The 14,930-nt window shown below is 37.5% G+C and overlaps 1 long non-coding RNA gene across 1 annotated transcript in view; it reads right to left on the bottom strand.

Annotated features, from left to right (window-relative positions):
* Positions 1–5,273: 5,273 nt before the first annotated feature.
* The window catches only part of LOC113948147, a 52,155-nt gene continuing 42,498 nt past the window's right edge, over positions 5,274–14,930 (bottom strand). The window contains exons 3-4 of the long non-coding RNA XR_003528012.1: positions 12,568–12,626; positions 5,274–5,344 (exon numbers count right to left, since the gene is read on the bottom strand). This is a non-coding gene — a long non-coding RNA (uncharacterized LOC113948147). The remainder of the gene's footprint in view (positions 5,345–12,567; positions 12,627–14,930) is intronic.

Here is a 14,930-nt window from a genome sequence, read left to right as displayed (position 1 = left end):
AGGTATGAAAGACAACATGAAGAAATAAAGGGTTAATTGCAACTAGAGAAAGGGTACACAAAAAGCTGGAGAAGTGCCAAAATTGCAGGCTAATCCTCAGAACATTCAAGAACAGGTTCCAATGTATAAATATTCTGAGAACTTGAATAAACTTTCACCTTTTTCCACTGACTATTGGAAAAGTGCCTTGCTCCAAATCTCAGTAATTTTTGTGCGTTAATGTTTAGTTTCTGTATCCGAGAGTCTGAACCAAGGCCTGATTGTCAAGGCCGAGTGCCTGCCTTCTGGTTTCACAGAAGTTAATGAGAATTTTGAGGTTACAAGGTATGAAAATGAGGCCTTCAGCTTGAGGACTTACAGATCAGGATGCTGAGATGGGCATGTAAAATTATGTAAAAATATGAAAAAATGTAAAAATACCAAATAACCACTGTGTATTTCTCATTTTAGTCTCAGAAAACCTGAATCCCCTACACTGTGGGGTTTATTTCAGAAGTGACAAGTCTAGATAGAGGTACCTCTCTTGAGTATTGTCATCCCATATTTAACAGCAGACACCAACTTTGTGGCACTGGGCACACTGGATGTCAGATAAAAAAACCAAATATAGAACATCAAAATACACACGACCTGAATAATTCTGTAATGCCTTCTCTAGGGTTCTTACATCCAACAGTGCCATGTAAATCCTATTTTGTCAAATTTAAAGTGTTTTTTTGACTGGATTGCAGCAAATACTTTTTTAATTTTTTTTTTTTTATTTTTTTTTTTTTAGGAGCAAAGATTAACAATCAACCTCAATAAAGCTGGGAAAAGCTGTTGCTGCTTTCATGCTGTTTGATTTCTGCATACACTCTGTATCACATTAACTGATACAGGGGGACTTAGGAGTGTAACTCCTATTGCAGTTTTGAGAGTTACATGTGACCAACTGGTTTGTGATGTGACTAATACCAGGAGGATTTAAGTGCTTGAAATAGTCACATTTTCATAGTTAGAAAAATACTGTACTACTTGAACAGAAGACCATCTCAAAGGGAAATTGCTCAGACTAGTTCCACTTCACTGCTGGTTAATATGATTTTTTCTGTTTATGACCTGTTTTGTGGTGGTTTGGTTTTTTTGTTTGTTTGGTTTGGCTTTTTGTTTGGGTTTTTAGTTGTTTGTTTGAGTTTTGTGATTGTTTTGGGTTTTGGTTTGGTTGGTTTCATTTGGGTCTTTTTGGTATGAATCGTTCTAACACACTGCTGAAGGTCTGAATTAATAAATAAACAGAATAAAATTAATTTTAATATCTAGACTGAAACAGTATGTTAATAATTTTTTTATTTAGTGCTGAGCTGCATATTATTTAGTACTGCAACTTAAAGTTTCTCCAAAAAAGGCAGTGAACAGAAATGCAGAGAGTGCTGTATGGACTTACTAAAAATGATCTGGAAAAAGGAAAGATCCAAAAAATCAACAAAAAGTAATTGAGATAGAATTTTGCATGATTAGAGAAGAGAAACACAAGTTCTTCCTGGTATGTCTTTGCTCTTCCCAAGCCTGAAGAAAATCTTTTTCCATAATCACAGTACAAAAAGGACTCCTGACTTACAGATGAAATCCAGAAGGAATACAGGTACTGGAGAGGGAGCAATTCTGTATTGATTATTCTGCATGGCGCTGAAATGCAGTAATGGGAGTTTTTAAACTGATATTTTCTATATTGATATAATAATTTATCTTTCTACACTGAGAGAAAATTGACCTGGCTGTGGTAATGGAGAGAGATGTAGATATAGAGGGAATTTGCAGGCAGCGACCCTGAATCAATGCCCGTTTGAATTCTTTCACATTTGCTGTTGGAACAGGCCTAGAACAACTAATAGGTAAAAAAACACCACTTTCAAAGGTGATCCAGAACTACTTTTGAGTCTAAATGAACTTTAACTATGTATATTTAGCAGCTTTACCACGAATTTGCTGACCTAGGAAGAGGTAAGATGCAACAAACAGGATACAAGAATTCCCAGCAAGCAACATAGCTGAATAATTTTCTTTTCATTACAAGGGATTAGCATCATGTCTGTTGTCAGATGCTATATCTGAACTAAAACATGGGATATTATTAAACTGTTCGAACATAAAAGATTATTTGATCGTATTCCAAATTTAATCTGCATCCATCTGTATGTTTTTTTACATCTCTTTCATCCTACAGCCCTCTGTAGAGTCTGTATGGATGAAGGAATAATGCTACTGCTGTTTAAGTTCATTCAGTCTCCACTGATTTATTCAGATCTTTTTTGTGAGAGCAAAAAGTATTATCTAAGTTTCCAAACTATACAGCATGATACAGTTTTAGCAGCATATAGGCCTTTCATATTTAGCAAGACTGGTTCTCTCTGCCATTTTTATTTCACCTGTTCCTACCCTTAGTTCTTTTAGTGAACGGTACATTTCCTTTGTTCCCACTGCTTAGGTTTTTTTTAACTTGCACTTTTTTTTTGAGCTTTATTTCAATTTAAGAACCATTTCAAATGTTATTTTTATGATCCTTAATTCCTGCCTCTCTGTCAGTATATATCTCACTTCTGATTTGATCCTATTAATGCCAAGAGAAAACCCATACAGTACTTGTCATTTCAGATTATTGGAATTAAATCACTTCTAAGTGCAGTAAGTGCAACCCAAGTACTATATTGAACTTCCCCTACACACACAATGTTCTTTTTAATACACAAAGAGAAAGACAGAAAAATATCTTTAGATCAGGCTATAAACTAGGGAGTAGAATACAATGAAGGTTCAGAGACATCTACTAGAGATGAATGTATGAAGTTCTTCCATAGCATTCTGAAAGACTAATTTTCTTTTTTATAGTAACAACCTATCTATTCTTTTCATTACTATTTCCTACCTCCCTCCTTGTTGAAAGAGTCTGTCAGTAAATTCTCATATTGGGGTGTGGAGAGAGGAATGAACCAATTACCAGTAAGGAAAACATTTTAGCAATTAACAAACTGGCTATATTTTCAGAGTGATTTTCTTCCACAATGTAAATAGCACCGTTCCCAGCACACCATGCTCATCAATGCAGAATACTTGATAGGAAGTAATAAATGCCCCCATAGCTGCTTGAGCACTGGTATGCAGCTGAGTGATTTGATAAAATCAATAGTAATTTACTGCAAGTGTGTGCCAGTGCTATGGACATTATTCTTTTTACATAAGTGAGAAAAGAAAGAACACATCCTAAAGAAAAAAAAAATAAAAAATAAAATCAGCATTTGATTCCCTGAAGAGATTTTACAAGGGCTCCTGGGATTTTTAGTGCAATGTTCATGAGTTTGTCACTATTGATGTACTAGGAAGAAAAGTTTTCCAGCATAATTCTGGGAGAAAGGACTGTCCATATGGGCCCACTGATCCTCCTGTGCACACACATTCACCAGGTGTACTTGGAAGCATTTGGCTCTTGCACTGATCAGCTCCAGCTCCAAGGCTGGGCATGGACTCCAGCTGCATGTTTTGGTTACTGATATGTGGATGTGGTTTCCTTGGGCAGCACAGGGTGAACCTTCTGCAGCCACATATTCAAAGCAGCTGCACTCTGATGCATTACTTGGCTTGCCAGGAGATTGAGTTGGCTACTCCAGTCAAGCTAAGCAAGAACCAACAAAGTGTCAACCAAGAAATGTGAATACCATTCACATAGATGTACTACCTATGTCTGTTGGGTCCCCAAACCCCAACACCTGGAATACAGCTTGAGTGATATTGAGAAAATTCATGTTAATGCTAAACTGATGTTGAGACCAAAATCCCAGAAAAAAAAGGCAGAAAGAAGCATATAAGCCAGTCTTCCATGCTATAGTGTCCTTTGAGAGGTGCTGATTGCTCTGCCTCAGATGGACTTTACAAGTTTACCGCTTCATATGATTCCTTTAGGGAATGATGCAGGAGACAGAGCCCCCTAAACAGCAGGTGTAAAGCCCAGAGAGACTTTTTTGCTGTCTGTAGTGCTTCCTCCATTTCTAAACAAGGCTGCCTCATGGACAGCATGGCATCCCAGCATCTCCCCAAGGCTTACTTAACATCCTGAAATCAGCTGCCTGACAGCTGAAGAGCTACTTGTTCACCTTTATTTGCAAATTGACAGTTGTTGGTAGACTGCCATTTTACTACAGGGAGGTCGGAAAAAAATGCAGCTACGGTGATTTTTTTTTTCTTCCAGGATATCTAGGATACAGAAGTGGCTAAGGAAAAAAAGCAATTATCAAATCTATTTTTAGACAAAAAGCAAGTTTTAAATTACTTTTTTTTTCTTCCCCTTCTGCGTTTAGGTAGTTTTGTGTCTAATTTTGTGAATCAATAAATGATATTTATTTGAATATATAAATCACGTTATTTTCTTTAGACCATGTTAAATGCCATGAGTCATAAAGCGTAACAGAGTGTAAATCCCACTAGTCTTCCAGAAGAAAAAAATTCGGAGAGGCTATTATTTGCAGGTGAGACAGGTCTGAAGGAAGTGTTTGTCTTCCACTGGCCTGTATTTGGTGAGATGAAGGTTCCATTCCACCCTGATCTAAAAAGCTCCAACCTTCTCACCAGCACACTGCTACCTTCAGCTGAGTCAGGAGAATGGCTCAGAATAATGCTCCTCAGCTACTGCAATTTAGAACCAACAAGGCTAATTTAACAGTTTTCCTTGGCAGCTGAAGGTAAGCTTTAACTTACTTTACTCTCTGGCAAGGAGCACTCCTGCTGCTTACTGTGCAGGATGCAATGGAGGGCAGCAACAAATCACTGAGAAGACAAACTGCCACAGCCATTTCCTCAGCTACTGACAGAGCAGATCCTCCACTGAATTTCACTTGTCAACTGAGCAGTCACCCATTCGCACCTCTTCACTTATCTCCTGGCAAAAGAGATTTTTCTTATCTTCCCAGCTGAAGGAACAAGGCAAGGGCTGAATCTCCAGCATTTTACTGCCACAGCTGATAGGTTCATCATACTTTCCTCAAAGAGTTCAAGCTATTTGTGCATCACCAAAAGAGAAGAACAACAAACAATTCAAAACCTGCTAGCACGTTTCCAAACTATTAACTGAGCAGTTATTCAAACCCACTTGACTGACTTACAGAACAACTGTTTTCTCACTGTGGTACCCAAGCATATTTAAAGCCAATTTAAATTTTCCAGTAGGAACAAAGAGTTAATAAAGAATGCAGTATGGAAAGTGCTGTAAGCCTATAAGTACATACCTCCTCTGTCTGCCACGGGTAAATGATGTCTAATTATACCTTTTCATCAGGCTGTTTTCCAGAGCACTCCTGTTGTATTTATCATTTTTGAGCTGCCAAAAGCAAGGAATCAAGCTGTGAACTTCTTGTCTTTCTGCTTGTGCTGCCAGAAGGGGACATTAGGTGCCTCTTGGCAGTTGCCTCAGTTCCTGTTGCTACAGGATGAGAAAAAACATCCATACTGCTTCCCAGCTACACAATAAACCTCCTCCACTGCTTACTCCCTTCCTCCTTCACCATCATTGCTAATGCCACATCCCAGATCCCTGCCCTCCTCGCCAGCTTTGCCTAGAATACTAAATTAAATTTGATGATGTTGGGTTATCCCACTACAGGTTAATCATATTAAACACAAAGACCCTGCACAGGTCACAGAACTGGCAACAGGTGGAGAAACCCCAGTAATGTGGTCAGTGAGGAATGAAGGACACCTGAGCACAATGGTTACCCCCACTGGGAAACCCTCCAAGGTGACCCAAGGAATGAAGCTCCCTCCAGAACACCAGGGAAATGAAAAGGAATTACTGCCCAAAGGGATATAGAACTTACTGTAGGATGCCAGATGGAAGAGTTTTCAATGGAGCAGAAAGAAATTGGGGATAAATACAAAATTTCTTGTGGGATTTTTTTGAGTAAGGGACACAGAAGGGGAACGGGAGAAAATAAACCAGAATGGATAAATCTGTAATCACAAATTAATTATCCCTAAACAAAAAGTTTTACACACAAGTAAGATTTAGAAATGTGGCCATAGACCTCATTACTGTATTCATGTTCAATAAAAGATGAATTCCCCAGCAGCAGCACAGAAAACGTCCAGTGAAGCTCTACAGCAGAGTTGCTGTCTAGAACTTTGTGTGGTTGCAACAGCCACAGCTTCATCACCTAAATTAATTATGCTCTTCAATGGCACATTTATTGGGATATTTGATCCACAGTAAAGTGAGAAATTCAAGAAGTAAAGGTTAAGATATGCACTGCAGTGCAGAAACCAGAGGCAGGAATTCAGGTAGGGCTTAAATGGAGTGAATTCAAGATGCTTTCACACTCAGCTCCAAAGACTGAAGGATGAGTGGGAGGAAAGATTTTGAATATTACCTGTTTTTCTAGAAAGGCTGAAATCTGAGAAACCCCCACATGAAGGCTGAGGAGTTTCTAAGTGGATTTTAGACATTATTAATTTTGCAGAGGTCAGGGAGTCCCTTGTTTTTGAAGTAAGATTGCATTTGAAGAGAACTCTGCAGTGGCAGCTAATCTAGCAATTACCTTCCTGATTACTTGTAAGAATATCTAAATGATGCCTCTCTCTCCCATGATTGCTCAAAAGGGTAGAACAAGCTTGTTTCAAGGTGAGAAAATTTGATCCTTTCCGGATAAGAGAGGTAAAGAGAGACAAAAGATTTTACAGAGTATGAAGTTGGTTAGGGAAATATGCCTTAAGCACCTGGAGACAGCCCCAAGGGAACCAGAATAAGCTCCTTTGAATAAATCACCAGCAGTAATAGGTCTGCTTCCTTTAGCAAAATGACTTTTAGGATGAGTTGTAAAATGGAAAGATTGAATGATATTGAGGTGTAACTTACCCTAACTATCATTTAGCTAAAGTCAATATCTTGAATATCACCTTATACAAGTATTTCTAAAAGTTTTTAATCACTTCCATGCTTGATGGAAAGGAGCAGAATGGTGATGTCTGTACAGAGAGCTGCTGTCAGAAATGGTAGCTGGAAGGCTGCATTAACAGAAACCACTGTTCCTTGATGACCATCTATTCTTCCCTCCCCTCAGGACTGTGGAAAAGGTACTTTAGATTCATAGATGTGGCAGCTAAAGAAGCAATTACCATCATCTACTCCGACTTCATGCCTCCCACAGGCCAAAGAACATCACCCAGGAGTTCTTACTTTGTGCTCATAATTGTTGAGCTATAATGTCTTTTAGAATGCTAACTACTTTTGATTTAAAGACTTCAAATTATCACGAGCCATCCAAAGAAACTAAATTAAAAGTTGGACTTTATAATGGCCTCTAATATATTTTTCATTCAGTCCATTTGTGGGCAAGAGTGCTATTAGCTTGAGGTACAACTGTAGCCAGTTATATTACTGACAGGGGATTTATGCTCAAAGAAGTTACTCAAAACATTTGACAATTTCCCAGGCAGTCAGTGTAAAGAATGCCTTCTGGTATTACATGAGCACATCTATTTAAATCAGAAAACAATATTTTTACTGAACTGTGGCAGTCATTTTGGGGAAATTGGTTCATACATCTTGCCTACATGTTTTAAGTATGGATATGAACTGTGAAGATATTGCTCTGTTTTTGTTAGAATATGTAGAAATATATTCTGGAAATATGCTTCTGGAAATATTTCTGCTAGCTGTTAAGAGCTCTGCCTCTGATTTACTCTGGATACATCACAAATATGTGCATCAGTTTTCCTGTCAGTTGGAGGGATATCATGACATTTACCATGCACAGATAAGAATATACTTCTGACTGTTAAATTATCCTCTATTTTAATTAGAGATATTGGCAATGTAGTAATACTATGTACCACTTTCACAGTATTCACTTGTCTTCATGAATAAATACTCTATTAAAATACTAGATTAACTACAAAAATCTAAAAGTTCATTGTAAAGCTGAACTGCCATTAAAGAACAGCCTATAACCACACCACACTCATGTCATTATATATTCAGCATCAAAATATGTCTAGACTTTGCAAAACTCCATGCATGACTTCCTAATGAAACCTTGCAAACATTTTTCCTCTGTCAGAAAGTTTTGTTCATCTAGAAAAACAATGACACCAATGCCATTAACATCAATCCATCCTGACAAAAACTTTTATTAAGCATATCTTGTTTAAACAGTAACTTCATTCATCACAATCATGAGGGGAAAAAAAAGCTAAATCATCAAAATGTAATTTTCTTACTTTTTAGTTGTTAAGAGCAAGCTCTTAGAATATGCTTTATAACTTTACTTCTTATTTGAAATGAAACCTGTTTTTACTTCTTTTCAGTGACAAACAATATACTCCTCTATGGACATTTACATTTAAATCTCCTTAAATGATTTTTGAATTTTATCTAATCTCCCTTTCCTGCCAATAATCTCAGGAGTCAACACTTCCATAATCCTGCTACTGAGAAAATTCATAAGAAGCTCAAAAAGTGATGCTTGATCTGTAAGTCTATTAGTATATGCACAAATGCATGCTTATACACAGAGAGCTACTTCAAACCATCCCTTTCAAATACAACTCTAGTAGTTCACTAAATCATGGAACAGAAATGAATGAATGCTATACTAAGCACAATGAGTTCAAGCTGTGAGAGTTTTAAGACTTATAGATACTCAAAATTAAGCACAAATCAAAGTGTTTGGCTTGAAAAAGCTCTTTAGTAAAAAGAAAAGGTAAGAAAGAATAATATTTTTAAGTTCTGATCTGAAGTCCACTGACATTAATGGAAAGCTTTATGCTGACTTTAGCAGGCTTTGCAGTAGGCCCATGCTTTTTATCTTGAAATCTCCAAGTAACACCTGAATAGATCTTTAAGACTGACAATTCAGAGTGACAATCAAAAAAATAAATCCCAGTGATGTTTCAGAACTGACACACAGGCAAAGTGAAATAAACCAGTTGTCCCTAAAGAGTGTTTTCAGATTTTTGCCATAAACCCCTTGCAGCAGAACTAGTGCAGACCTGGGATCACATGCAGCACCCAGCTTTTAGTTCTCTTAAAGGAAAATTCATGGTCTAAAGGCTGGGTGCATGCTTTGGGTGGCCCTGGTGCATAATGCTGCCTCCCACATTCTCATGAGAACTCAGGTAATAAAAAATGCTCCAGACTGCCAGACATTAACCACGTGATTCACCCACTGTGAGTCATCCACTGCAATCTTGAATGTGAAAGATGTACTTCAAATGTTAAACTACTGATTCTCTCCCTCCCTCCTGAGAGATACTCTCAGCTCACTGGTGTTCATAAATAATAAAGGAATTTCAGATACGCCACAGTCAAAAGTGGTTACCTTACAGAGGAAAGTGAAAAGATAAAACACATGGGAAAAAAAACCCAACCCAACTGTTTATTTAAATATTTGCAATATGCTTTATTTTGTCAGAGTCTCAGGAAAAAAGATGCTTTGCATTTATGGCTATGCTGACATCCTCTCTTGGATTAGACAGTTAGATGTCCATCTGAAGAATACATACAATATTCCTTAGATAAGAGGTTGTGACATAAAAAACCTGACATTTAGATGTCTAAGTTATTAGACACTAGCTGAGTAATATGATTATTTTCAATGTTTTAAACTAATGAATCATTTAACACACAAATCTTATGAACTTAATCAAATAGTTCTGTACAGATCTCGTTGTGCAACTTAAATGCAGCATCAGATGAGAGAAGAAGGGACAATTTTATGCCCATTCAGTGTATATTCTAATTCATTAGCTCCCACTGGTGAGGGTACTTCTCTTCCTTCAGAAGCTCTTCTCTGTATTCTATGAACACTGTGCAAGTTACAAATGTATTCACCTGTCTGTACTTGCTGTACTTTTTAGCAAACACCTGAGAAATGCAGTTCACTCATTACAATGGAAAATTTGTTTCTGTTCCCTTCTTAGAACAAACTTAAGAGAAACTCGGTATAAAGGAACACATATGGTTCTGAGTCCATGTAACAGACTGAGGCCTAACTACACTGTCATCATTTGCTCCTTGCAGTCAAGCATCATAGTTTTTAGATTAATGGTGTAAATCCCAAAAGCCAGTTTGAGATTGCCAACCTGGATTTTGCCACATTTCGCTTCCAGATACAGACAAACAGACAAAAACTTTGAGCAAGATTCTTATTTCAAGAAACTTTTGCACCAGCTCAGTTCCGTTCTAGTTAACAGTGGTAGTCCTCATTTACCCCTTTGTTAATGCTAGAATCAAGGCCTTTCATTTAAAAGTATTGCCTTGTAATTAGGTAGTCACGCACATGTAGCTAAAACCAAAATCATAATACTTTATGCTGAAACATATAATTGAAGCTAGGACTGGGTCATGTGTTCAAAAGCCACCTTTTGTCTTTTATACAAGTATTTTTAGACTTTTCTAGTATGCAAATATACAGATGTGCCTACACTGTTGTACTTTGCTGAATGCGTTGTGTCAGATGAAACAAGTGCTGCATCTTTTTAATTAAAATGCTTAACGAGAGAACTGTAAAGCTTGTGGGCACACAGTTAATATGTGGGTTTAAAGGTCATATTTGTACTGGTGGGAGGAACTGGTTGTGCTATTGAGATCCATATTTTTCTATGAGGCAAGAGGGCTGTTGCAAACCCTGAAGTGAAGGATAGTTTGAGGGCAAGAACATGAGAGTGACAGAACTACCACCCTGTTCATAAACTGACTTCTCCCACACCCTGGGCTCCATCCTGCCTCCTAAGGGTGCAAACCTAAGGGTATTTGAGAAACAAACTTGGGAAAAGTTTGCTTTTACCTTGGCCCTTAATCATTTGCTTGGTAATGCAGGCATTGGGTTTTCTACTCAAAGTTATTTTTATATAGAAATGCTTAAAAAAAATAATCTGAATTGGCAGAATATGGAGGATTCAGGAATGAACACAGTTCAATGAAAGGCTTATTTAAGAGAGATTGCTTTACTTCTGCCTTTTGTACTCATTTTCACTAGAATATCAACAAAATTTTTAGACGTTTTGTTTCCTTTTCCTTGAGAAACAAATGAACAGTTAATTGCAGTCTCAGTTTTAAAAGTTCAAAATATTTCTGGTGGCTTCATACAGCCTTCAGATCCATTTTTAATATTTTGTAAGCATAGAATTACATGAGTTTCAGTGGAACTTACATGAGAGGAAGTGAAAATTAGATCAGAATGTGGCCTTGGTCTGTTTAAAGAAGGTGCTTCTTAAGAGCAGTTCTTTTAAGACAAAGCTTCAGAGAAATACTAATCCCCACTCAATTTTACCATTTTGTTTCCAAAATCCTCTAAGGTGATTCTCCTGTTTCTCTCAGGGTCTGCCTTAATCTATATCCTCCTTTTAATTCTGTATTTTCTGCATCATTCTTTCTGCTTTGCCTCATAAGATCTCTTACTGCTTTGTTCATTCCTTCTCAACACGTACTGGCTGAAAGTAGTCTCCCTCTTTCTTTCTACCTCATTGATTCTCTAACCCCTTCCAAAACATATCCTTGCCTTCTCCTTTGTCCACAGTCCTTAATTCTTTTTGTCCCTCTAATGTTAATTTTTAACTCTACCAATTTACTCTCTCCAGCCACTCTGCAGAGCACTCCAGGACACAGCCAGACAAAAAGACATACATAATATAATAGATACAGGCATGCCTTCCACTGCTTGAATATGAAACACTTTGAAATCAGCTGGAACTGTCCCTGGATGATGGTTTTGGGCCCACACACAAAATAATCCTCCTGCCTTCACTCAGTCTCCATGGGACATGGTTACTTTGCATTGTACTTATGATTCCCTTTCTGTGAGCACTTTTCTACTTGTAAAATCAGCCACTGAACACAAATGAATACAGGGTATTAGCTAATTTTAGTAAATTACTTTTCTTATTTGCTATCATTTCATGCTGAGGTTTCTTTAACATGAATTTTTGAATCCAGCTCTTTTATTTTTAATTTAAATTAGATTTTTGGACATAATAGTGTTTCTGGGAAATGTGCCTCTGTGTTAAACTTTGATGACTTTAGGCTGGGAAAGAGTGGAATGTGTTGACTGGAGTTCTAATGAGCATTTCCCCAGCAATGCAAGTGCCAACAAGCAAATCCCAGGTCATAAAAATGCCAGTTCCCCTCTGCTTGAGATAATACGAAAATGTGTAAGTTATCAAAATGTATTTGTAGATGGAATTGTTTTGGAGTAAGAAGAATCAGAGGGAAAATATTTTGAAACCACGTGCACCCTCTTCTCTTTTATAACATGGTTCCTTTAAACCAAAGATGTTCGGAGTTTATGTAGGCGTGTGGGTTTCAAAAGATCTCTTTATGTCACTGGAAAGGTTGCCAACTGTTCTGTTAGGTTGGGAAAGGAGAATCACTGTGACACCTCTTCCAAATAAAATGTGTTTAATCGATCTGGGCCACCTACGGTGTTCTGATCTTCCCAGGGTGCAAGGCAGCTCAGAACACACACCAGAATTGCTGCTGGTTTATGGTGGTAGCTAACTGTTGAGTGGTTAGCCACAAAAAATTTAATATTTTTGATATAGACTGCTTACAGTCGAATCATGCAGCAGTTTGGCTGACTAGCAAATGTTTTTCCACACCCGTTACACACCTACAGCAAGAGAAATGGAAAAGGTGCTAAGGCGAGTAGTGAAGATCTTTTTACAGTGACACAGAAGTTACACATTCACAGTTATTATCAGCTCCTTTTCCTCGAGGAGAAGGCCAAGTCTTTCACTTAGGGATTAAACAAGGCTTTATTTAAAACCAGTGAAAAGTAAATATCCAACCCCTGCTTTACTATTTCCAGGGGATTTGAGCAGCAGACTGTAAATGACACCAAATGACATCTTAAGGGGGCAGAACAGTTATTAAATACATGCTGTGGAAAGAAGGTTTTTTTCTGTTTCAATGAAAAATTTGAAGGAGTCTATTTGCTATATCAAATAGTATTATTAGTAACACAGCCAAGGGAAATTAAATAAAAGTCCTTTTAAAAAATTACTTTTCATGGGAACTTAGATTAAACACAGGCTCACTTTGTCTTCAGTGAAGGAGTATTTTTTTGTCAGCTGAGAAACACTTGTTTATGGCAGCAATAAACTGCTTATCCAAAGAGACAAAAATCAGCTCCAGGAAGGACAATAAGAGGAGCTAATTGACACTCTTCCCCCAAGCTAAGAGTAGCAAGGAAGGAGCTGTGGCTGAGTCACAGTTTCTGTTCTGCAGCTGCAGAGGTAGCTCACCATTAGCATATTGTGATGCTGTGCTCTCATGTCTGTCTTCAGCCAGAGCATCCTGCCTGCTCCCCATGAGGTGCTGCCTCGCAGTACTGCTTAAATAAAAGGAAATATTGTCAAAACAGTATAATAAGCGAGCTCGTTAGTTTAATCAGCATAATTTGAAAGTTTCCTTTAGTGTTGTGGTTTTTTGTTTTTTTTTTTTTTTTTTTTTTTTGAGAACTGGTCGCTTAAATCAGAACTGTGAGATAAGATTGTATAAGAAAGAGCATGCAAACAATGATGCCTTGATTGGGTGTGCTGTGCAAAATCCACATGAGGGCACGTGATGCTCCTACTCTGCTCTTACCCTACGTACGAGATATAGTAATTTATAAGAAAAGCCTTGTTATGGTTTGAAAGCCCAGGAAAGAGATTAGCCATCAAGAAATTTAGCAATTTTTTCTAGGAAGCCTGCAATTTGGAGGTGACCAGAAGCTTCTTTTTAGAAGGGCTAAAAGGGTAACAAAAAAGACATCTCAAAGCACCTTCTAGATCTTTCTCTCTGTGTAAGCTTTAGCTGTGAATGATAACATTTGCTTTGAAGCAAATTACAGTCGTATTAATTAAGTCAAACTTCAAAGCACCACAACCACTTTAGTGACTGTGGTTCATATAAGAATTTCATTAGAGGGATTGAGCATTTTTTAAATAGAATAAAATATGAAAGAAGTTGCAGAGGTTTCACACAAAGCTGCAGTCCATAGCTGCATTTCCTGCTATTTTCTCCTAGTCATGGTCCTCAGCACTCTCCTGCTCTAGTCACATCATTAAAGATCGTATTAAACAAATGTACACAGGGTTCATGAGCTAAGGTGGAGAAAAACAAGAGTCAACCCAATCCATATATGTATAAATGCTTTTTCTTCTGGAAGAAAGACCATCCTTTGTTTGGCACACTACAACTATCTCTCGAGAAGGTGGCTGTCTTTAGTTCCTGTTTATGTGAACAAGAACACAGTATGGGATATGTGAAAAGAGGATAACAATTAAAAACACATGTTGGGATAAGCCTAAGCTTATCTTTTAGGTTCAACTGTTCATTGAATGTATTAGAAAGGTGCAAGGTTATGAGTGTCTATTTTGTCAGGAAATTTTACTCAGCCTCCTTCCTAAGGAATTCATGTTGGCTTTTTATTGTTATTCTGAGTCTCAGTTCAGATGGAGAGACAAGGTTCATTTTCATCTAACCCTAAAATTTCCGTATCTGTTAAAAAAAAGGCCCAAAAAACTGCTGTTTTCCTGGTGTCTGGAAGGTGACTAATGCTTGCACAATGTCCATAGTGTGTATAAAAATCTTAATAATTTTATTTTCTTCTATTTTCCATAAACATGGCCCTCACTTAAGTATTTTGCAACAGCCTTCTAGGTATCATAATTAAAAGCTGAGTTACCATTGCTAATTCTGTAGGATTGACATAATAGAGGAGGATGTGGATATTTTCTCTGGTGGTGATACATCTGTCAATTACTTTACCTATCTTCCCCAGTCCATTAAGCTTTTAAAACAACAGAGATAGAGGGATTTAAAATGGTTACCTCCCAAAAATCCCATCTGGTCAGGTTTAGAATTTAGTTTGTACCACATTAACTCCATTTTAAATCTGTGTGGCATTTTCTTGCTGGGTATTAACCAC

The sequence above is a fragment of the Corapipo altera genome, unplaced genomic scaffold (assembly GCF_003945725.1).
Source record: "Corapipo altera isolate COAL_440 unplaced genomic scaffold, ASM394572v1 65, whole genome shotgun sequence".
Taxonomy (NCBI): Eukaryota; Metazoa; Chordata; class Aves; order Passeriformes; family Pipridae; genus Corapipo; species Corapipo altera.
This window is presented reverse-complemented; position numbering and strand designations above follow the sequence as displayed.